The sequence below is a fragment of the Spinacia oleracea genome, chromosome 1, assembly GCF_020520425.1.
Source record: "Spinacia oleracea cultivar Varoflay chromosome 1, BTI_SOV_V1, whole genome shotgun sequence".
NCBI classification, from domain to species: Eukaryota; Viridiplantae; Streptophyta; class Magnoliopsida; order Caryophyllales; family Amaranthaceae; genus Spinacia; species Spinacia oleracea.
The window spans coordinates 74594180-74618824 of record NC_079487.1 but is presented as its reverse complement, the minus strand read 5'-3'; the positions used below and the strand labels follow the sequence as shown (position 1 = coordinate 74618824).

At 36.5% G+C, this 24645-nt stretch overlaps 1 long non-coding RNA gene across 1 annotated transcript; it reads left to right on the top strand.

Moving 5' to 3' along the window:
• Positions 1-17399: 17399 nt before the first annotated feature.
• Positions 17400-20231, top strand: LOC130465948 (uncharacterized). Its single transcript, XR_008925972.1, has 4 exons — positions 17400-17833; positions 17926-18163; positions 18824-18888; positions 19878-20231. It is a non-coding gene; the product is annotated as an uncharacterized lncRNA (long non-coding RNA).
• Positions 20232-24645: the final 4414 nt, after the last annotated feature.

The window sequence follows — 24645 nt, the reverse complement described above, 5'->3', positions numbered from 1 at the left end:
GAGGTAGACTTATGGGTAAAACCAATGTCTCCTAATGCTATACATTGTGATAGTGCTTCAACAATAGCTAAGGAATATAGCCAAGTGTACAATGGGAAATCAAGACATATTGGTGTAAGACACAGTTATGTGCGTGAATTGATTAAGGATGGAGTCATTACCATTGATTATGTACAGTCTAATCTCAATTTGGCTGATCAGTTTACTAAACCTTTGCCAAAAGAGTTAGTGTACAAAATGTCTCAAGGGATGGGTCTTAAGCCTATTGGAAAATCACAAGTGAAGGAAAACTCAATTTAACGTCTAATAAAACATTAGATCTTAAATTCAATGAGGATACTACTTCATTTGATGATTTGAAACACTCAAATAATATACATCCCAAAGGTGAGTGTCTTGTGACTGCAATGTTAAGAGGTTGAATTAATTTTCTTAATAAATCTTTGACATGGGTGCTCAAATTGCAGGAGCATACTTCATGAAAGATTTACCTATATGAGTAAGAAGTTTGGCCGCTTCACCAAGTTTAAGGCTTAACTTGGAAGACTCACGAATGGATATGGACCCCATGGGCTTCAAAGGTGTCGAGGAAACAAACTTGTTTGTGTTATGCTTGTGTGTATGATATCTTCAATAGTTCAAATTGATTGTATGATTCAAAGCTTAGTCTATCATTACAATCGGAATTGTTGTAAAGAATATTTATACTAAGTGGAAATTCAATCGTTAGATATTTTCATTATGCATAAGTATGATCTTTTATGTCTAAGGCAAGTGATAAACCATTCAACATTTATTATATAAATGGAGGAGGATTGTTGGAACATTTATAGAGTAAATGGGTTTATGAGTTAAATGTGAAAGTGTATTATACTAGGAGTTGAGGAGGTAGTATAATGTTTAGAGTTTATTCCAAGCGGATGCAACGGTTATTTGGGCACCCGTCGGGCGAAACCCGCCCGTCGGGCGACTTTCTCCAATCGCCCGCCGGGCGAAGATCCGCCCACCAGGCGAAAGGAGAAAGTTAAATGTTTGCACGCGCGCCCGACTGGGCGAAGCTCGCCCGTCGGGTGACTTTCTCCAATCGCCCACCGGGCGGAACTCCGCCCACCGGGCGAATGGAGAAAGTGTCCGTTTTGAGCGTTTTTGTGACGATTGCTTGGATGTAACCGTTGGATATTATTTTCAATGGTGACTCTTCATTAAGAACTCTATATATAGAGTACTTATGACACATTTAAGATAGTGGTTAACATATTAATATACTTGCATACTTTTGAGAAATCTTCTTGCAAATTATTTCTTCAAAGTGAGACATTTGAGTGCTTAACACAAATTCTTGTTGGACTGATTTTGTGAGAACACACAAGATCAATTGATTCTTCATTGTATCTCAATAGTGTTATCGTGAACCCGGTTGTTCCTTTGTGGGTCGATAAAATACTATTAGGAAAGCGTTCTATTTCGTGCCTTGAAGATTTTATCCGGTCTCCCCGCAGTGATATTTCTAACATCATGTTGGGCCATTTGGTTGGATGGGTAGCTGTGCCCCTCCTTGCTTGGTTTTAGGCCGTGAGGACATGGCCTAATTCTAGCTTGGGGGGAGTTTTGTTGTGTGGTTGGCTACTTGTTGATGCTCATTGCTATGAATCATACCATTATGTGCTTGTTTTTTGTTTTTAGATTGATTTAGTTTGATTTTAGTTTCTTTTCTTTTTGTTTGTTTTGTTTGTTTCTTTTTGTTTCCCTTTTTGGTGTGTTTTCTTATTTTCTTCCTTTTTCTTTTGTTTTGATTTCCTTTTTGTCAAGGCAAGTTTTTCTAGGTTTTCTTAGGCAATATTCTTGATTGGGGCATATAAAATTGGAACTTGTAGATTAGAATGCTTTTATTCCTAATTGGTAGATTTTTACACGGTTCTTAATTTCTTGGGTCGAGTCTAGGATTTGGTGTCAAGAAAGTTGGTTGAACTATGGGTAGCATGCGTCATGAACTCTTGGCTTGTGGTAAGATGGTGTCGATTTCTCTAGTGATTTGAAGCCGGAGAGAATGGCATTTTCTCCCTTGTGAGGTTCATGCTAAAAAATAAGCCCAAACACATTTTCATATATTGAGTGGCATGGATCCTTAGCATTGACTTTCTTGTCTCCCGAGTTTGACCATTTCCTTCCCGAGACCGCGACCGAACTACTTTAGGGGACGATAGAGGCATTTCTTTCGGTGACTATTTTCTTTTTAGTTTAGGACTATTTCTTATTTTTCTCATATGTTTTTGTTTGCATTTGCCCCTTTGCTAGCCATTTGAGCCTTGACCCTTCGTTTCTTATGAGAACATTACGAGCCTAATAGCCTTTGTTTTGTTTTCACCCTTAGAAGTGATAGTGAAGCTTAGAGTTATGATGCTTGTTGTTTTGGAGTAATTATGCAAAGTTGAGGAATGAATGTTGTTTGGTATGAATGGCAAAGTTTTGGAAGAATGTTGTATATAGTGAATAATTGTTGCAAAAGCGAAAAAGAGAGTAAAGTTTTGAAAAAAAAAAAGGCCAAAAATAGAGAAAAAAACAAGACATGAAAAGTTTCATTTGAAACACAAAAAAAAGAGGAAAATCAAATCAAGGAAAAAAAACGCAAAAAAGAGTTGTAGTTTAGAATTGTTGTTGAATAAGCTTGGGGGTACCCCAAATAAGTGGTACGAGTTTGTGTTTGGTTCAAAATGCTTGAGTTTAGTTCTATCATTGCGCTTCACTTTAGGTATGAGCACTAAATGGCCAAATTTGTTCCGCGCTTTACCCCTAGCCTACGTTACGCCCTAAAAGCCCTCTTCACCCTTTAGAGTTGAGTCATTGTCGGTGGAGGGAGGATTTGGTCAAGCTTAAGGAACAAGGTTGTCATGCTAAGATGTCGGGTAGCCTAATGTTGATTTTCTGGCGCCTTCGCGGTGTCTTGAGACGCTATTCTCAAGGGTGGATAAGATCTAGAGATTTGACGTGGTATGCCCGGATGTAGGGGGATTGACTAGTGCTTGCCCTTAGTTCACTTTGCTTGATGCTCGAATCTTTCACTCGGTTTAGGACATTAGTTAGTGTGTACTCATTTATTTTATTAGTAATATTAGTGTTCTTCTATACTTGTTCCATAATAAAGCCCATCTTGAATTTTGTAGTTTAATTTCTTTTCTTCTCTTTTCTTTTCTTCTTCTTTTCTTTCTTTCTTTTCTTGGTTTGTGTTTTCCATTTTAGTCTTGCCTTGATTAGATTTGCTAGATTTTGATTTTGGTAAATTTTTAGAATCTGATTAGTTGCTCAATCTTCCTTAGTTGAGTTTAGTTTGCTAGAGACTAGCAAACGCTTAGCTTGGGGGAGTTTGATGAGCGACATTTATGTCGCTCTTAGCCTAGGATTTTATGTTAGTTTTTATGCTTTTTTATAGTTTTTATAGCTTTTTGTGTGAGATTTATAAGTTTTGTTCCTTCTTGTGCTTTATAGGTGATCTTGTTGAAAAATGATGGAAAACAAGTGAATTCGAGCCAAAATAGGGCTTGTGCGGTCGAGTGGCGTTTTGTGCGCCCGAATAGAGTAGTGCAAATGGAGTCCATGGAATTTCCAGTTTTGTGCGATCGAATGCCCTCTGTTGTTCGGTCGCACAGAATGGATTTCTGAGACAGAATGTCCCAAGATTGTAAAACGTCCGCACAACCCTGGTAATTCGACAGCACATGTTTTGTGCGATCGAACGTGCTCTGTTGTTCGACCGCACAGGAGTTGTACGCCCACACAAGGCATTTCGTTCGAGCGAATCGTGCTGCAGAGGAATTATGAGCCAAAGAAACCCCATTCGACCGAACAGGGTTCTTCATTCGGTCGCACATGACGAAGGAAATGTTCTTCGCTGCCTTCGCTCGCACAGGACCCAGCATGTGCTCGAATGACTCTTTTACGTTCGGTCGCACAAAAGGTCTGTGCGACCGAATGGTTGCGCGGACTGCTCTTATTCGAATTTTGGCTTCTATTTGGGGAAACTTATAAATAGATTTTTCCATTATTTTGTTAAGGGTAGAATTTTAGTTGATAATTTTAGATTCTCAAAGTAGATTTTCAGCAATTCTAGAGAGAGAAACTCTCCTCCATTCAACCTTCAATTTGTAATCCTTCTTAACTCTTCTTCAATTTTGCAATTTAATTCTTAGTTTCTTAATTCTTGCTCTTGCTTTGTTGTTGATTGTTCTTCAATTCCTTAATTTCTTGAATTCTTGATTTCATTGATTGAAGTTACTTTGATTCTTAATTCCTAGTTGATTGTGCAATTGAATTCTTAAATTCTCTTCTCTTACTCCTTCAATTTCATGCTTGCTAGCTTAGAATTAATGGATTGCTTAATTTCTAGAATGACTAGTGAGTAGAATTAGGTTAGGGAAAGGGGAGAATCTAGGGGCTTAATTAGGGGAAATTGTTGATTGATTGTTGGTTGATTCATGTGATTAAATATGATTTGATGATAGGATATCCATGCTAGTTGAGTGGTAGTTGCAAATGCTATTCGATTAGAGTCACGTGGAACCATAGGATAGGTTTGGCAAGAGATTGTGGGCCTATCTTGTGTGATCAAATGGCGGTGCCTATTATATACTAGTTAGTTTAATCTAGGATTAGGCGAAAGCTCTTCCGTGGATTAGACGCTTAGCGTTCCCTATCCGAGAGGTGGCGGGTTCGTCTTTAGATGCCATTTGCCTAATCACCATTTCTTGCATGATCACCATTGCTAAATAGTTGAATTCATTTCCCCCGGTTTCCCTAGCCTATCCCCGATTCCCTAACGTTTCCCTTTCTTGATTCAATTTAGCATAATTCTTCATTTTTAGATTCTTAAAAGTGACAATTCAAAACCAAATCCTTGTTCGAACTAGATTGACTTTAAAACTCATTAACCACCGTTTCTTTGGGACGATCCCTTTACTTTCCGCTAGCCGGTAGTTGAGTGGTTTTATAAATATTGTTTGCATAGGTTGTTTTCTATCAACGACGGAAAATACACCTATCAGCACGTCAGGCCCCAAAGCCCAGCGCACAAGGCAACACGCCAAGCCCAACACCCAGCGCGCACGAGGCTGGAGCTGGCCAACGCTGTTTGGGCCAGCGCACAAAGCAAGCCTCAAGGCTTTGCTTGTGCACCAAGGTGGCGGGTTGCTCTAGAGTTTTTGTGGTTTTGGGAATTTTTCTAAAACTTCCTAATTCGTTCTAGGGTTTTGGCTCCTAGGGTTTTTCCTATTTTCTATAAATACATGGCCTATGGTCATGAATAATATAAAACATTCAATACACTTTGCCTATCACCTAAAAGTGAGATCCCGAAATCATAAACCTTATATTATTTCCTAGTTGGTAAGATCTAAGGCGGATCCATACATACTGTGGAATTTTTACGGAGGGACGACGTTTGGCGTTCTAACTTGTTCTTGTTCGGTTCGGGAGCATCTAGGGAAGGCACGCATCACAAATTTTGTTCACTAAATTATGTTAGATGATTATGTGCATTTCATTTGGATTCTGACATTTTTGGTTTATTTCGCATGACATTATATTGTGCATAACCTAACACTCCCCACATTGTTCGTACTCAAGGTATATACGTTCCAAGAGTTTTGAAGCTTGTTCTGGTTGCACGTTACGTTTATTAATATTTATTCACAAAGTCGAATCAAGACAAAATCAAGCAAAGCATTTATTAAACGAAAAACCAAACAATACTCCTTTTTAAATCATTAGGACATGTGGTCAAACATTCAAGACTCAAGTGGACTTACGCCCATTGGTCCTTCTCGGCATACCATTGAGTTCACGACATGCCTGTTAACATGTGGGTTGTGCACTATGCACGAATAATCCTTAATTCAATTCACCTTGACTCATTTTGCATATGTGGTGGCTTACGTGAGCATACCCTTAATATGTACTTAATAAACATGAGCGAAAGTCTACCCAACACATGTGGTGGCTTACATGAGCATACCTTTCATATGTGGTAAATAACAATAGTGCAACTAGACATAATATACTTAGCTCATAACATGCTAGACATTATGTACAACAGCATAAATCATTCCTTGCATGCGAATAAACAAACATAACCAATAATAACATGCTTGTTATTTAAACATACATGACAAGCATGTTGTCCAATTATGGTTATGCATGTTGTCCAAGTATGTTATTTAAACAAGTATGTTATCCAAGTATGGTTATGCATGTATGCTTGTTATTTAAACATAACCAATAAACGTACATGCATAACATACTTGGACAACATGTTTGTTATTTAAATTCAACAAACATAGCCAATCATAACATGCTTGTTATTTCAATTCAACAAACATAACCAATCAGAACCTGCTTGTTCACTTCAATTCAACAAACATAAACCATATCCATAACATGTTTGCTCACAAATTCAAACATGAATCCATAAATATTTCAAGTACATGAATCACAATATAAAATCATCACATGAATTCCCATGAAAATAAGGTGGTCACCCTAGACTTGTATGTACCTTGAATTCCTAAGTACGAGGGCCACTTTGTGACTCAATCAACTAATTAGAAATCTACTCCTATCATTAAAATAATGAAACTTAATTATTTTCCATGTTCATTAAATTTCCAACAACTTTATTTATCTTTAAAACGCTTGAATTAATTAGAAATTAATCGTTAATTGTTAAAATAATAATTCCAATTAATCGTTTAAAACCCTAGCATGAGTTTCAATTAATTTCATGCTTAAAACCATTAAAAATTGACACTTTAGGTCTCAAAACAAATCTGAAAATTATAATTGATTACCATAATTAAAATTTTCATTTAATTATGTTAATCAATTAGCCATAAGGTTTAAGCCAAAACCCTAACCCTAAATCATCATTAAAATCATTAAAACCCATAAAAATTAAAGCTTTATTTATCAAACCAAATCTGAAAATTAATGTCCTTCAATCAAAAATAGTCCTCAACATTCTAATCATGAAAATCCTCAACTTTGGTGTTCATAACCAATCCCAAGTACAATAATAAAACAAAATCCAATATAAATCATAATAAAAAATTCCATGCTTTAAAATAGAGAAGATTAGGAAGAAGAGAAATTATACCAAGCCGGCCTATACCACGACACTGTTACTTAGTTGGTGTAACTGGGCACGAAAATGGACCAAAGAGGGGGTGATGGTGCGCGGCACAGCAGCAGCGACGAGCAAGGATTGTTGTGTTGCATGCTAGTGCGGGCAGAGGTGCGCAAGAGGGAGCAGGGGCGCGCACAAATGGGCAGCGAGATGGCTCAGGTGTGCAGCGACACGCAGCAGCAACATGGGTGCTGGGAACCGAGGAAACCACGCAGCAGCAGCGAGGGCGGTGGGCGTTGCTCGGGCTGCGCACGAGAGAAAATAAGAGAAGAGAGTAAGAGAAACTTGGGGAAGAAGAAAGAGAAAGGGGAGAGGATTTGAGGCTTGGAAAAATGTGTGGGGATTTGTGAGGCATCAAGGGGTATATATCGGCTTCGTACCCCTTGGAGATTAGGTTTTAGGGAAACTCCTTGTTGGGCTTCATTAACTCAAGTTGGGCTTGCTTTAGTTTGTTTGGGCTAGAATTGAATAGACTATCGAATTATCCACTTGAGCTCCTTATAAAAATTGGATTAGGCTTTAGAATAATTCAAATCATTTTGATCTCAAAACCGAAATAAATTCTCAACTTGAAAATTAAATTCACTTCATAATTAATTAAAATCATAAATATTTTTAATTAATTAAACACATTTAAATAACTTATTTAAATGCGATTTAAATTCGTAAAATAAATAAAAATTCTTAATAAATATAATAAAATATATTTATAATTACTTAGAAATACGAGGTATTACAAATGGTTCTAATCTTGACATGAAGATTCTGATCTGGATATGATGGTTCTGATCTGTACATGATCTGCACATGCCAATCACACTAGTTCTGATCTAAACATATCATTTCAGGTATATACATGATCTATTCAGATCGGTTCTGATCAGGACATGAGCTGTACAAATAGATTCTGATCTAGACATGATCTGCACATACCGGTCTTGATCTGGACATGATCTGCACATACGGGTTCTGATCTGGCCATGATTTGCACATATCGATTCCGATCATGACATAATGGTTCTGATTTGGACATGAAGGTTCTAACTGGACATGATGGTTCTGATCTGGACATGATGGTTCTGATCAGGACATAATGGTTCTGATTTGGACATTAAGGTTCTGATCTGGACATGATGGTTCTGATCTGGATCATGATTTGCACATACCGATCATATCAGTTCTGATCTTGACATATCAGTTTAGATCTGGAAATGATATAGACATATCAATTCAGATTTGGACATGATCTGGACATATTCGTTCTGATCTGAACATGATCTGGACATATCGTTCTGATCTGGAAATGATTTTCACAGATAGGTTTTGATTTGTAAAGATCTGTACATATCAGTTCTGATCTGTACAAATCTAGGTATGATCTGTACAGATTAGTTATGTATATCATTTTTGATCTGAACATGATTTGTACCGATCGGCTCTGATCTGCACATATTGGTTCTAAGCTGGACATGATCTATACATATTAGTTATGATTTGGACATGATCTGATCATACCGGTTCTGATCTTGACATATCGACACTCTCGACATGATTTATATTGATCGATTCTAATATGGATATGATCTTTACAAATCAGTTCTGATTTGGACATATCGGTTCTGATCTGCACGTGATCTATACAAATCATTTCTGATCTGCACATAATATGTACACATCAGTTATGGTTTGAAAATGATCTAATAATACCATTTTTTATCTGGACATATAGGTTCCGATCTAGACAACATCATTTTTCTTAGTAAAGCCACAATAGTAATAATAACAATGATATAAATGTATACCAACAACAACAACAACAACAACAACAACAACAACAACAACAACAACAACAACAACAACAACAACAACAACAACAACAACAACAACAACAACAACAACAACAACAACAACAACAACAACAACAACAACAACAACAACAACAACAACAACAACAACAACAACAACAACAACAACAACAACAACAACAACAACAACAACAACAACAACAACAACAACAACAACAACAACAACAACAACAACAACAACAACAACAACAACAACAACAACAACAACAACAACAACAACAACAACAACAACAACAACAACAACAACAACAACAACAACAACAACAATAATAATAATAATAATAACAATAATAATAATAATAATAATAATAACAATAATAATAAGGGTGTTGGAACCCAATTAGTGGCTAGGCTCCCATCCAACTTTGTGTAATCTCTTCTTCATAATAATAATAATAATAACAACAACAACAGAGCTCAACGGCGGTCGGGTGAGAGAGAGAGAGCGGTGTCAATTTGATAGTATTTCTCATGCCATTCCTAGGTGGAGGGATCCCGGAGACAAGTTTAGTTTGGTTTTGGATCGCTTATCTGTTGTGATCTCTTCCTCTAGTGGTGTGATAAAATCCAAAAGCACTTACAAAGTTAACCTTTTTCAATGAAAACGAAAATTGGGAGATGGGCACTTTGCCGCGGCTATTAAGGTGCTTACATCATCTGGTGTTGGCCCATCTAATCCTCTCACACTCTATGACTTGGAGGCCAAACACCCCTACGCCCCTTCCCCGATTTTACCTTCTTCTTCGCTTGGTGGAGATGCTCTTTCTGTCCATAAAGATGTGGTGTTGGACAGGATCCACAGCTTCCCTAAGGGGACTTCATGTGGTCGTGGTGGGCTTAGAGCACAACATTTTCTTGATATTTAGGGAAGGGCTGCTTATGCGGTTCCTGATGATTTCTTAGGTTCCATCACCAGGGTTGTCAACCTGTTTCTCAGTGGAAAGTGTCCTAGCTAGCTCGGGGAATTTATTGCTAGTGCCCCTTTGACTCCCTTGGTCAAGCCAGGGGGTTGTATACGCCCTATCGTTGTTGGCACTGTGTGGAGGAGACTTGTTTCCAAGGTTGCTTCTTCTCCTTCTGTTGGAAACTCCATGAATAATTATCTACAGGATTTTCAGTTTGGTGTGGGCGTTCCTAGGGGTTGTGAGGCTGTTTTGCACTATGAACAAGCTCATTGAGTCTAAGGGCGACGAAGTTGGGCTTTCTATGTGTTTGGTTGATTTTAAGAATGCTTTCAACCTTGTTGATAGGAGTAACCTGGTTTAGGAAACTAGGTTGCGGTGCCCGTCCATTTCCCCATGGGTTGAGTTTTCCTATTCTCAACCTGCTAGGCTCTATTATGATGATTCTATCCTTTGGTCTTGCTAAGGGGTTCAACAAGGAAATCCTTTGGGCCCTTTATTGTCCGTCTTAGCTCTACATCATTTGGTTCATTCCATTAATCATGCTTGTAAGCTTACACTTCAGGCTTGGTATCTCGATGATGGTACCATTGTTGGAGATACTCTCATGGTTGCCAAGGCCCTTGACATCATCAGGAATGACAGGCCGATTTGTGGTTTGTTCCTGAATGTGGACAAGACTGAACTTTTCTGGCCCGTGGAGGATCATAGAGGTAAGGTGGAGGGTGTTTTTCAAATAAATATCTCTTGTACGTGAAATGGTGACAAACTTCTTGGTGGTTCTGTAAGTTTGGACGTGGGCTTTATTCGGGATCTGGATTTGAAAAGGGTCTCTAAAACCATCGCCTTAATGGAGGCCGTCAACATACTTAATGATCCCCAATGTGAGCTCCTTCTTCTTCGCAATTGCGCCGAGGTCGCAAAACTGTCATATGATTTTAGAACTTGCTCCCCCATGTCTTTCTTGGATGCCCAAGTTCAGCTCATCATGCTTTACGTATCTCCTTGGAGAAGATTATTACTGATTCAGGGTCGGGGTTAGGTGACTGGCAATGGCGGCTCGCCACTCTCCCAATCAAGTTGGGATGTCTTTGCATTTTTTCTGCAGGAGATGTAATCCGTTATACTTTTTGCTTCTCGTTTTCAGATGAGCACTCTGCAGGCCAAGATTCTGTCAAACACTGGTATTGTCTCCTCTGGTTATTCTTTTTAGCTTGCTCTTGATGATTTCAATGCTTTTTGCAACGTTGATGCTCTCTATCTCACCACTGATCTTATGCTCCCAAAATGTAAAAAACCCTGGCAAAGTGTTTCTTTGGTGTCATTGAGAAAAATCTCGTTGTTAGTTTCATGCTTAGCTCAAGGCAGGTTGCTCTTCTTAGTTGTATCCGTGCTCCGCATACACAAGATTTTCTATTTACCATCCCTATAGATGGCTTGGGGAAGATAATGAACCATCGTCAATTCCATTATGTGTTGTGTTATAGGCTCATGATACCTTTTTGTTCTCTGAAGGTAGTCTCTGCCCAAGTTGCAATGCTCCTAGGATGGATCAATGGGGAGATCTTGATGTCCGTTGTTCTAGTGAAGTGGGTGTGAAGTTCATGCGTAATTTGGTGTGTGATATTCTATTTGATATTTGCACCAAGGTTGGGATCGTGGTGCGTAAGGAAGCACCCATGGGATTCCTTTAAGAGGATGGGAAGGATCTTAGGCATACATACCTTTACTATATATTTAATTGGTACCGGGGTAAGGATGCATGCATGTTTTGATGTGACTGACATCTCTCCCTTTGCTGGCATGGGTATGGGTTCTTGGGGTCCTGGGATGGCCTTGCACAATGATGTGGAGAAGAAAAAGAAGAAGTATGCGTCCAAATGTGAGGAGAACGATTACAAATTCATCCCATTTGCTTTCTCTACGTTCGGGGAATTGGATAAGGAGGCTTTGGACACAATTTCGCGTATCAAGTCTCTCTCTATTAGTCACTTTAACAATGTTAAGAGTGGTGCATTTATCTTTCATAGATTGAGTTTTTGCATTCAGAAAGGGGTGGGAGCACAACGTGTTGCTAGACTCCCATCCAACTTTATTAATATGTTTACACAATATAATAATAATAATAATAATAATAATAATAATGATGATAATAATAATAATAATAATAATAATAATAATAATAATAATAATAATAACGTGGAGAAGACCGAGGTTTTCTGGCCTATAGAGGACCCTCGGAGCAGGCTTGTGGGAGTCTTTCCTCCTGATATTGCTCGTCCTTTGCATGGTGTTAAGTTTCTAGGAGGTCCCGCTAATTCCAATCCAGTTTTTAGTGGTGAGCTAGTGATGCAGAGGATGACCAAACCATTGGGCTTATGGATAAGGTTTCTCAGCTTGATGATCCTCAGTGTGAGCTATTATTACTTAGGGAATGTACCGGAGTTTCTAAACTCTACTTTGCTTTGCGTACATGTCCTCCTGGTATTTTTGAGGCGGCTCAGCGCACTTTTGATGAGGCTCTTCGATCTTCCTTGGAGCGTATTGTAACTGCTTCGGGGCCTGGCTTTGGCGATTGGCAGTGGCGTCTTGCCACCTTACTTTTTTCCTTTGGCGGACTTGGTGTTTATTCCGCAGGTGATGTTTGTCAGTTTGCTTTTCTTGCTTCTCGATTGCAGTCTTTTGGTTTGTAGACAAAGCTTCTACGGCATGCTGGTATTGTTGGTCCTGGTCGAGTATTTGAGGATGCATTGAGTCTATTTAGCAGAACGGTGGAGTATGACATTCTGAGTAACCCTAGTGATGTCGCTGCCCCTAAGCTCATGAAGAAATTGGCATCTTTATACTTCACAAAGGTTATTGCATCTGTAGAATCTACCTTCTCTTTATCTTCTCGACAGTCGGCGTTGTGGAAATTGCAGTAGGGTGATCACAACTCTGCTTGGCTTCGTGCGGTCCCCATATCAGGTTTGGGACAGACGATGAATGCTAAGACTTACTGATGTGTGTTGTGTTACCGGTTGGGGGTTCCTTTGTTCTCTGTTACGGCGCCATGTTCTGCTTGTTCCAGGGTCTTTGCGGGAGACATCTTTGGTGATCATGCGGTGTCATGTGCTGGCATTGTGGGTATTAAACATCGACATAATGTGGTTAGGGATACCCTTGTTGATGTTTGTTATTGCTCTGGGATTTCGGCGCGGAAAGAGGTTGATATTGGTCTATCTGGAGGGAATAATGGAGCTCTCCGGCCGGCAGATGTATTGCTCTACTCTTGGGACCGGGGCTGTAATGTGTGTGTTGACTTGACGGGATCATCTCCTTTGACACAGTCTGGGTTGTCTGGCTTTGCTCCGGGCCGGGTTGTGACTGATGCGGCTATTCGGAAACGGGTCAAGTATGAAGCACGTTGCAGGGCCATTGGTTATGACTTTCTTCCGTTCTCTTTCTCTTTCTCTTCTTTGGGGGGGGGGGCTGGATAAGGATGATGTTGCGTTGATGAAGCGGATTCAAAAGTTTTCTAGGACACATGACATTGGGGCTCGTGCTGCTGCTCATATTTTCACTAGGATAGGCTTTGCTATAACCAGGGGAGTGGGGGCCCAAATTGTTTCTCGGCTGCCCACTAACTATTTGTAAAATATTTGACTTTGTTAGCATTTGATAATAATAATAATAATAATAATAATAATAATAATAATAATAATAATAATAATAATAATAATCATCTGATCTGAACTTATTTTTTCTGATCTGATCTGATCTGAACTTATTTTTTCCGGGGTGACGATAAAAGTCGCAAGTTAAATGTTGTCGCAATCTTCCGTGTCGGAGTTTAATTGTACATATAGGCGCCACGTAAGCTATGCGTCATCAGAATATTTTTACTGTCAATGCAATATGTTTACTGTGAAAATATGTAAATAAGGTAATCGATGTGAAAAAGGAAGCAAAGTATAATATTAAGATTTTCCTACAGTTTTTGTAACATGTATAATAGGTTTAAGTTAAAGTTTTTAGTTTTCAATATAAATCATGACACATAAGCATGTCATGTCACTATTGTGACACGGCTTAAATGTTGCATGTTACGACATTTATCATTTTTGTTTTTTCTGATCTTATCTGATGAAATCTGAAATAAGTAATACATAGTAAGTAATAAGGTTTTGAAATAAGATGAACTAAACAGAGCCTTAAACCAATAAGGACTTTGAGGTTTGAGGTGTATATATATTTCCTCCGTTCCGGAAATATCGCATCATGGTTGACTTTTACTCATCTAACCATTATTTTGTTTCTTAATATCTCAAATCGTGTGCAAGTAAAAATTATAAAAAAAAATTAATATTTGAAAATATATATCGATACCGATCTAACATGAACCCAAATGAATAAAATTTCCTTACGTGCGAATCACAAAAAATGGTCAAAGTCATAGTGTGAATAGTGTAAATAACAAATGATACGATATTTTCGAAACGGAAAAAGTATATACATTTGTTATACTCGGACCAAAAAGAAGTAACTGTTGAGTTTCGACAATTCAACTGAGAAACATAAGAGTGTCGTAGACATGAAATAAGCGGCCAGGGAAACCATGGAAATTGCTTTGATTGACATGTCTTCCACTTCCACCAAGTTGTTGGCTATGCCACCACCAAAATTGGTCAACTTTATTTTGTTCATACTTCACATGTTCAGTGTTTTCAGTGCTGCATATAATCAATACAAACGGGGAATTGTTTTTTTTAAAAAAGAAAAGGAAATGATGGGACAATTTGAAAATTTCAGAAAACCAGCCATGTAAAAGTGGTTGCCATAATACGGAGTACAATGTTTAGAACACTCATCTGTTTAGTAGTACTCCGTATTATTTTATCAATCCTACATCCGATTTGCAATATACTTCACTACATTGTTATTTTTGGATGCCCTAAGCATTTGATAATAAGGCCGGGGTATGCCCGTTTTTACAAATACACTTGTTGCATACAACGCAAGTCAGTTAATTTATTGAACTTTTTATTTTACATCCTTCGCTAAAAAAGTTATAAAAAAAAAGGACGATGATATAGATCGCAAGTTGCGACAACATAATGTTGTCGTAATCTTACGTGTCGCCATTTCCTTGGTACAAATAGGTGTCATGTAGGATACACGTCATCAATTTTTTTTTCCTATCAATTCAATATTTTTACTATGAAAATATATAAATAAGGCAGTCGATACAAAGAAGGAAACAAATATTTATTATATTTATAGTAAATATATATTTCCTTTTATCTTATAAATTACAAATTAAAAATAAATAAATAAATTATAATTTAATAATATATTTTTGTGCAATTAAAAAAATACATCAATTTAATTTAAAAAATACACTAATTTATAATCTAATAATATATTTTATGTAATATAAATTCATAATTATATATTACTTTATATTATTTTAATTTTAATGATTAGATGGTCATGTGACTCGGTTTTTATCCTCAATTTGTTTTACATTGCAGATTACAACTCACCAAACTGAAAGTATGATTTTTAGGCAGACAAAAGTTCTTTAGGCTAATACGGGAGTTAAGTTAATGTTTGGGGATTCAACTTTCATATTTTTCACCGTTGAGGACCTGCACCTTTTTTTTCACCTTTTGGGACCTACTATTCATTTTCTGGTCAAATTTAACCAAAGCATAGAAAAGTTTAGTTCCTTTGGTTAAATGTTTGGGTCCTTGAGTTAAAAATCCATATGATTTATGTATATGATTGGTGAAATTTTTGAATTATAATAAACCCAACAACCAAAGGGAAGTTTTGATTATTAGATAAATTATTTCCTTAATTTTCTAAATTACACTGTACTTGGTTATTAAGAATTTTATTTTCGTAATGTTAGCTGAAGAAATGTGAGATTTTCTTTAATTTTCAAAATTAATTTTTAGTCAGATTGTTATATAGATGAAAGTGAATTAACACTTTTGCCTTTGTATGAGTAAGTCATCCTCCTCCTCAATCTTTCTTGTCTCACTTTATCAATTGAAGTAGTACTCAGAAGTTGTCAAAAATTCACCAATAATCCCTATTATGTTAATAAACTAGATCAAACTTTATCTCAATTGCTTCTTTTTGTTTCGTGTTCCTATCAATTTAAGATATTTAACTAAACTACACAAACTTCATCTCAATTGCTTTTCTTTGTTTTGTGTTCCTAAATCAACCATCAACCGTACGTAAGCCACCCCAACTAAACAAACTTTCAACTGTTATTTTTGGCTGGAAGTTGCCTTTCAATCACCACCGAAAATACACCTTCATCAAGAAAAATGTGAACATTTGGGTTGTTACACCACCGTCATGGGAAAAAAAAGTTATTAAATGAGCAATTAAATTGGGTTAAGAGAGTCGTCATTAAGCATCACGAGATAAGATTAATTCACAAATACCTTGAAAAAAAATGTTTGTAAGATCGAATACGAAAAACATGAACAAAGTAATAATGCAATGGTATGGTACTTTAATGTATCACAAAGATTAACCAACACCTTCGACTTTGTCATTGGCATGTTATTACCGCGGGTAAGTAACACTTTAGGTGTGGGATATGAAGGACTGCACCAACCTTAATTGGAGCATGAAAAAGTCTTTTGATCCATATCTTACAGGTTCAATTGGAGTGGTATCAACATTTTTATTTTTTACATGCATCAGCTATCAACATATCTTTTGGTGTGCGGATGTTTATCAAAATGCAACAAAGTCAATCACTTTTTTCCCTTTATTTTGCATTTAATTACTTTTTTCATATAAAATAATGTTGGTATAGCTAACGGTGGGTTAACGGTGAGTTAGTTAACCGGAAAATGAAACGGAGGTCCCAAAAGGTGAAAAAAAAAGGTGTAGGTCCTGAAAGGTGAAAAACATAAAAGATTAGACCCCAACTTTTAGCTTAACTTATTGCCCTGTAAAACATCTATTGAATATTTAACTAAAAGAAGGATTAGCGTATTAATTCACAAGCAGAATCATATGAAAAACAAAGACACGCTAACAATCGATTCCCAATTTTTAAGCCAATTCGATCCACAATTTCAAGTCAATTCATCCACAAATTTCTAATTCCCCTTTTTAAAAAAAAAATTGATTAGCTTGATGATAACTTCTCGCTGATGATTGATTGATGACAATAAAAGAGAGATTGAGAAACATGCTTAATTGTTGATTGTTGTTGATGGGAATTGCGCCAATCAACAATGGGAATTAAGCCTAATCAACAATGGGAATTGCGCCAGGGTAGACATGAAGATGAAGGTGAAGAACAAATCTAATAAACCAATAAAGATGAAAACCTTTTCCTAATCTTTTATTTTCTAATGTACTGTATTTTTTATTTTTTAAGTGTAATCCCCCGTAAATTTATAAATTTTATTAATATATTTTAACGTATATTATTTATATTTAAATAGAATTTATGAACTTTAGTAATAAATATATAATTAACGTATATTTATTTATTACATTTTAATATTTTCAACGATTTACGAAATCGAAAATGATTTTAGAATTTTAAGTTAAAACGAATTTGAATTATGAAATTCCGTTCGATTGAAATTAGGAAACAATCCTAAGCAGTGTTGAATTCAAATTCTAAAACTAAATACTAATCCTAGCCCAATTAGATTCCTAGCCCATAAAATATCTAAGCCCCAACTAACCCCAAAAGTTTACTCACTATTGTTTTCTCTCTCCTCTCAAACCCTCATGAAGTCTCACGTATTGCTCTCTCCTTTCACGTGAAACTCTCAAAGCACACAAACTCACAAACCCTCTCATCCCTCTCCAGCCACCGCACCAGCCGCCGCACCAGCTGCCGCGCCACCGTCGCCCTTCGACGTCCGGTACTCTCCTCCTCCCTCTTCTCGTTAGTTTTCCTTTTGTTCTTCTTGTTTTTCGCTCCTCCTCACCACGTTTTGCTTGGTCGTCGGTCCAGCACCACCACCCGCAGCACCGCTTGCACCGCCGCTGCGGCCCTGCCCAGTCGATCTCCCTCCTTCCTCCTTCCTTGGCTCGCACGAGATTGCAGCCACCTTCAACGTTCCTGCTTCTTGCTTGCTCAATCACCCGCGACCACCAACACTAATCGCGCCGCCCAGTCGCGTCGCCGCCCAGCCTGCGCCACCGCTGTCGTGCCCCTGCTCGCCGGCAGTCTCTCTCCTCCTCTCCTTTTGGTTATTTCTTAAACCCTAAGTTATTTAAATATTTTGATTTAAGTTTATTGATTTTAATTTAAGTTTCTTGAATTAAATTATTATTCTTTATAGTTAAATTACAATTTTCAGATTTGATATTGATATTGTAAATTAATTAATTTCAGTTTTGGTTGATTAATATGTAAGTTAGGGTTTTAAATTAGTTTAGTGATTTAATTCGTGTTTATTGAATATAAATTACAAGTTATTATGATTAAAGTATATTTTCAGATTTCATATTATGTTTAGGTAACAAATTTAATTTCCAGATTTATTAATTTGGTTAAATAAGTATTTTAAACTATTAAAGCATGAATTTTTAAGGTTTTATTATGTTTAAAATCATAATAGAATGATTATACCTATTAAAGTTATTATTTTTTTTATGATCTTAAGGATGTTGAATATATTTTGAGCAAGTTTTGAATTATTTAATATTGCTGGAAAATTAGAAAGGAACGTTTGTTGGAGTTTATGATAATTAGGGATCGTTAGGGAATTAATCACTATTCTAGGAAGTTAATTAATTAAGTTTCGATATTGGGGAATGTTCTAAATATGTTTAGGATGCATTTAGAATGCTTTATTATGGTTGCCAATGATTAGAAATTGATTGGAATTATTTGTTGGTTGTTTTAGGAGGAGAATTCTCTTTAGACGACTTTTGAAAGTATTAAGGTGGCCTATCAGTTTGTTTACACAAGGTACGTACATACCTGTGTGCTTGGAATGTGTGCTAATTGTTGAAACCATGTTGAATTGTTGATGAACTTGGTTATGTTAATGTTATTGATGAACTTAGTCAGGTTGAAATTGCATGTTTGATACTGTTGGATGAACGTATTAAACCTTTATTGCATTTTGAGGATTATAACATGTTAGTATGGAAGATTGATGCAAACATGTTGGGTTGGGAACACTAGATTATTCAGTATATAATTCAGATCAGTTAATTGTTGTTCCCTTTTAGCTTTTCACTACTTTATAAGGGCGGAGGACCTTATTTAGTAAGTTGAAACCTTATACCCATATACAGGGGTTGATCAGTATTAAAGAAAAGATTGAAGTTAATTGGAATGAGTCTTGTTTGATGCCTTTGTGATCACTTACTCAATTCCAAGATAAAAACAGTTATAAATAAATGTGAGTTGCATGCCTTATGTGATTGTTGAGTCATAACAGGGTGTCAATTTGTAAATCATGTAAAGTGAAACTGAATAGCAATAGCTTTAGACTGTGCACGTCTGAAGTGACGGACAAACAGGAGTTGGGGTTCATGGTGGTAGCCCATGGCCTTTTCTGGGACCGGATTGATCACCGTGTTCTATTTTTATTCAAACGTTCCTCGATATCGCAGGTCACTGAGGTTTCGGAGTCGCGCCCGTACCTCGTCTTCCTTGGGGAAGACTTTTGGTTGGACAACTCGGTCCATTGTCTATTTCAACTAAAATAATATTATGGTTATTAAGTCTAGCTTAGTCTAGTCAAGTATGGTCGTCAAATTATTATGTTTTGTCTGCCCTTACTTATATTTATTAGTATCATGTTAGGGTTGTCAGTTTGATAGTATCATGCTAGGATTGTTGTTGTTTTAGTATGTAGTACTCAGCTTTGCTGATTACGTGCTTTGTTTGTGTGTGTTGATCATGGCTATGCCTTATTGATCCTGTGATGACCCATCTTTGGTGAGCAGTCTCTAAGGATCAATAAGCGTTGCCCATCTACAGGTTTGAAGATGATGCATCATTGGGATCGGGATTAGAGAGCTTGTAGTTCTATTTGTTTAGTTAAGTGATTCAATTTGTTAACTTGGATTTGAAACTTGTCGTACTATTCGTATTTCCTTATTTTCGTTTATTGGTTTTTGGGATTAAACCTGTAATCAATTACTTATAAACCTCAAATTAGTTTTATGTTTTCCGCTGCAAAATTCTGAATAAGCCGTTACGTTTTCACACGGGCGATAATGCCTTGATAATTCTCTATATTTTATATTAAAAGGTTATTTTAGAAAAGAGAGAATTGTCGGGGTGTTACAAAGTGGTATCAGAGCTAAGGTTTTACTTTAATAATTTTTAGGCGCCTAACTATCTAGTTATTTAAAATAAAATTCTTAAAAATCGAGCTTCTACGCACTATATTGTTCAAAAAATTGGTACTTTTTTTTGGGGGGCGATTTCCTTTTATCTTGTTTCAAAGCGTATAACATTAACTTATTGATTAGTTTCGAAAAAAAAAAAATTTCTTATTATTTATGATTCAAAAAAATTGGTACAGTTTTTAAAGAAGTTCGTAATTTTTAGATGCTTTAAAAGGTTATAAGTCTTTGTTTTAGGAAATATAAATCCTTTTTCGAATTAATAACTTCATTTACGATTTTATTCGCTACGAATTTTCTTAATTTATTTTATTTTATTAATTTTATATTTTTGTTTATTTATTAATTGATTTTCTTATTTTCCTATCATTATTCTCGTTTTATTTTATTATTTAAGTTACTTCAATGTTTTAGTTTATGAGAGGTGGGTAGTATAAGAAGGGCATATAAGATAGAAATACATGTGCATTAGTAGCTAGTTAATGCTAGCATAAGAAATTGATTGTTATGTATGTGCAGGTGCTAATTGTTTAAGTGTTACATTTACAAGTGCATAAAGAATTGTTTGATTCCACCAAACTTATCGATTACTGAACCTTGTTTATGTTTTGGCTGGAAAATCGTTAGTGAGACCTTGAATTGTGTATTTCAGGGATAAAATGTTTCTTTCCAAGTATACCAATATAGGATCCTTCGAGAAACTTGATATAGAAACCCCAGATATTTATGTGAAGAAAATTGTGTTTGGATGTGAATATTATGCTAAGGTTCAAGGGCAACCTATCTTAATGAGAAAGGATATCATAGCAGCCACTATCATTAATTGCTTACCTAACAAATTTCCATACCTAGAACTCAAGGAAAAGTTTAAAGACATGCATTCTGATAATGGAACTCCAAACTTGGCTAAGTATGGAACTTGGGATGGTAGATGGAAATATGATTCAGAAATTCTGACCACCGTTATTGAAGCGGCAGAAAGTGGGTTTAGAGACGGTAAAATCGTAGGGAGTCATGTTGGGGATTCAGTTACAGAAGAACCTATGGGAATTAGTGTAAATAATGACCTAGAGGAAAATGATGTAGCTGTGGAGAATGAGAATGTAGGTGTTGAGGCAGAGTATCCTAACCCAGCGGCTCATGAGCCAACCATTGAGATCTCTAGTGATTCGGATGCAGAGCTCGAAAGTGAACAGGAGATGGCAAGTGAGCCTAATCAAGATGAAGACATGGGTGAAGATGCAAACCCTGAGGAAGACCCCGATGAAGACCCTGAAGAAGAGTTTGATGATTTTGAGATCTAAATTTCACTCCGCAAGTTTCAGGAGCAATGGATAGGCAAGAGGCCACAAATATTTTGAAGTCATTAATAGTTAATTAGCTCTTTTATGTTTTAAAGAATAAGTAGCAAAGCTACAACAGTTTAAGGTTAAAGTTTATTGAAATTTGAAATGTTCTTTATTATTTTCAAGGATATAATAAACCTTTATAGAGTCAGCAATAGAAGTTAAAGTATTTTTTTTCCAATTTGGGAATTCCATAATTCGCCAACAGTAGTTTAAATTTATATCATAGAACCTTTACTTTATTTTAGGACAAACTCGATGTTACGATTTAGGAAGTGTTATCAACATTTTGTTTCGAGGAATAAAGCTAGATTATAGATAATCCAAATGATCATGAGTTTATTTTGGGCACCCGAATGGGAATATTATTACTTATTTGTTGTGATTGAACTTCCATTCATTGGTTTTCAAATTGTATGTCCTTGATGGGGATATTTTCTTGAATGAGTGACGATGATTGCTCTATTATTGGTGTACATCCTTGAATAAGTGTTTGTTGATGCGATCTCTATGATCAAATCTAAATTTCTTTCGTAGAGGTGAAATATGAGTTATGGATCGTAGAGTAATTAATTTTAGGTCGCACACTAGAATGTCAAGCAATAATGACTTAGTTGTCGCTATTCGCCTCTTGACGGAAAAGATGATCCAAGAGAGAATTGAGCGTCCCGATTCTGCTGGGGACATGTTTAAAAAGACTAGCCAAAGTTAAGTCACCATACTTTAAGGGGGAAACTGATCTTACTTTTTAGAGAACTAGGTTAGAGAGTTCGAGAAACTGTTTGGGGATTTGAACTGTCTTGAGAACATGAGAGTGGGTCAAGTTGTACTGTACTTGGAAGATGAAGCTGATTTATGGTGGAGAGAAAATGGGGTTAGACTTAGCGCTGTTGAGAGATTCAATTGGGATTCGTTTTTTTTACTGCCTTAAGGAAACCCCTTTTATGAGAAAGCAAAAGGCACAAGAATTCATAAACCTTAGGATGGAATTGACTAAGTTTGTACAAGTCTAAGATAGACGTACTGTGAAATTCAGAAAGTAAATGTAAGGAACCATATTGGAAGATTGACCTCGTATAGATGTTTTGGGTAGTCCAAGAACCTTTGGTTATTTCTGTAATGCGAGTGAGGAAATTGATGAATAGGGAGCGTGAACTATTTTTCTGTAGGGTGCTAGATGGGAGTAAAGAAATTGGAGTCAAGATCGAGGACGTTCCCATGGTGAATGAATTCTTTGATGTGTTTCCGAGTGAAATTGCCAGTACGTCACCAGCTAGAGCCCTTGAGTTCACAATAGAGTCGAATCCCGGACCGACACCTATATCCAGAGCACTTGATAGACACCTCTTGGAATGAGTGAATTGAAGACATAGTTTCAAGAATTGTTCGATGAGGGTTATATTAGGCCTAATGCATCACCACGGGGAGCTCTGGCGTTGTTTATTAAGAAGAAAGATGAGAGCGTGAGATTGTGTATCGATTTTAGGGAGCTAAGCAATGTAACCATCAAGAACAAGTATCCTTTGCCTAGGATAGATGACATATTGGGTCAATTGAATTGGGCGAGTGTGTTCTTGAAGACTGATTGTGTTTGAAGAAAGAGCATGACAAACACTTGAGGATTACTTGGAGACGCTTAGGAAGAATCTAGTTTTATTAGATGAAGTATACAAATCTTGAAGTCATATGTGTATAAGTGACACCAACGGAAAAGTGAAGGACTAACTTGATTGAGAACTAGGTTACGTAAGGGAATAAATCTAAGAGACGGTTTGAGTGGTCCAGGATCGTTAGAAATCATTGTTGTCTGGAAAAGATGTAAAGAAATACATGAATTGGCGCAAGAGTTAAGAGTTAAGCCCGAAATTTATACATCCATGAAAGGTGAATTGAGGTTTGGTAAAAAGGAAAAGTGACCAGAAAGAGTTTCTGTAGATCCTACTAAGAATCAAGCTGTGATTGAGTGACCTACTCCAAAGGAACGTGTCTGATATCTGAATTTTCCTAGGCCTAGCTGTCTATTATAGGGGGTTTGTGAAAGACTTTTCGAGCAAAGAAAAACCAATGACCAACTTGATGAAAAAAGGAATCGAATTTCAAGTGAAGTGAGAAATGTGAGGAAACTTTCTAGATTTAGCTGTTGTCACGTCAATTGAAACCTTATAAGGCTAATTACCAAACCCATGACCTAGAGTTAACTGTTATGGTGTTATCTACGAATATTTGGAGACATTACCTTTATAGGGCAACTTGTAAGATCCTTACCGAGAACAAAAGTCCGAAATTTTGGCAATAAGGTCCAGTTGAATCTTGGGGACAACATTGAGAATGAGTATTTCTTTCCACCCTGCAAACGATAGACAAACTAAGATTACTAACGGAATATATGTTGAGAACGTGTGTTATGGATTTTAAGGGTAATTGGGAAGGCCGCCTAGGTTCGATTGAATTTTCGTGCATCAATAGTCACCATGCAAGCATTACGATGTCACATGTTGAGGCATTGTATGGAAAGAATTGTAGAAGTCTTACTTGTTGGAATGAGTTTAGTGATAATATTTTATTGAGGACATTATTCGTTGAGGAAGAAATACCCAAAGTTATTCCCTGAGATGAGTTACGAGGGCGTAACTCGTTTTCTTTAAGAGGGGTAGAATGCGATATAAATTCGCGCTTTTTACCTAATTTTATGGTGTTTTTATGCATTTTTATGCTTATTTTAGCAAATTATACAGGTCGATGCAAGTAAATAGATTCTTCGCGTAAGAAATAGGTGTTCATGAGTAATTCAAGAAACTTTAAGTTGGCAAAAGAGTGCACATAGGTGGCACAAGTACTCCTCTAGTAAGAATAAGTTAAAAACTTTTGGGGAAAATGTGGGAAATTTCGTGTCAAGTTTCGGGACGAAACTTCTTTTAAGAGGGGTAGATTGTAATCCCCCGTAAATTTATAAATTTTATTAATGTATTTTAACGTATATTATTTATATTTAAATAGAATTTATGAACTTTAGTAAT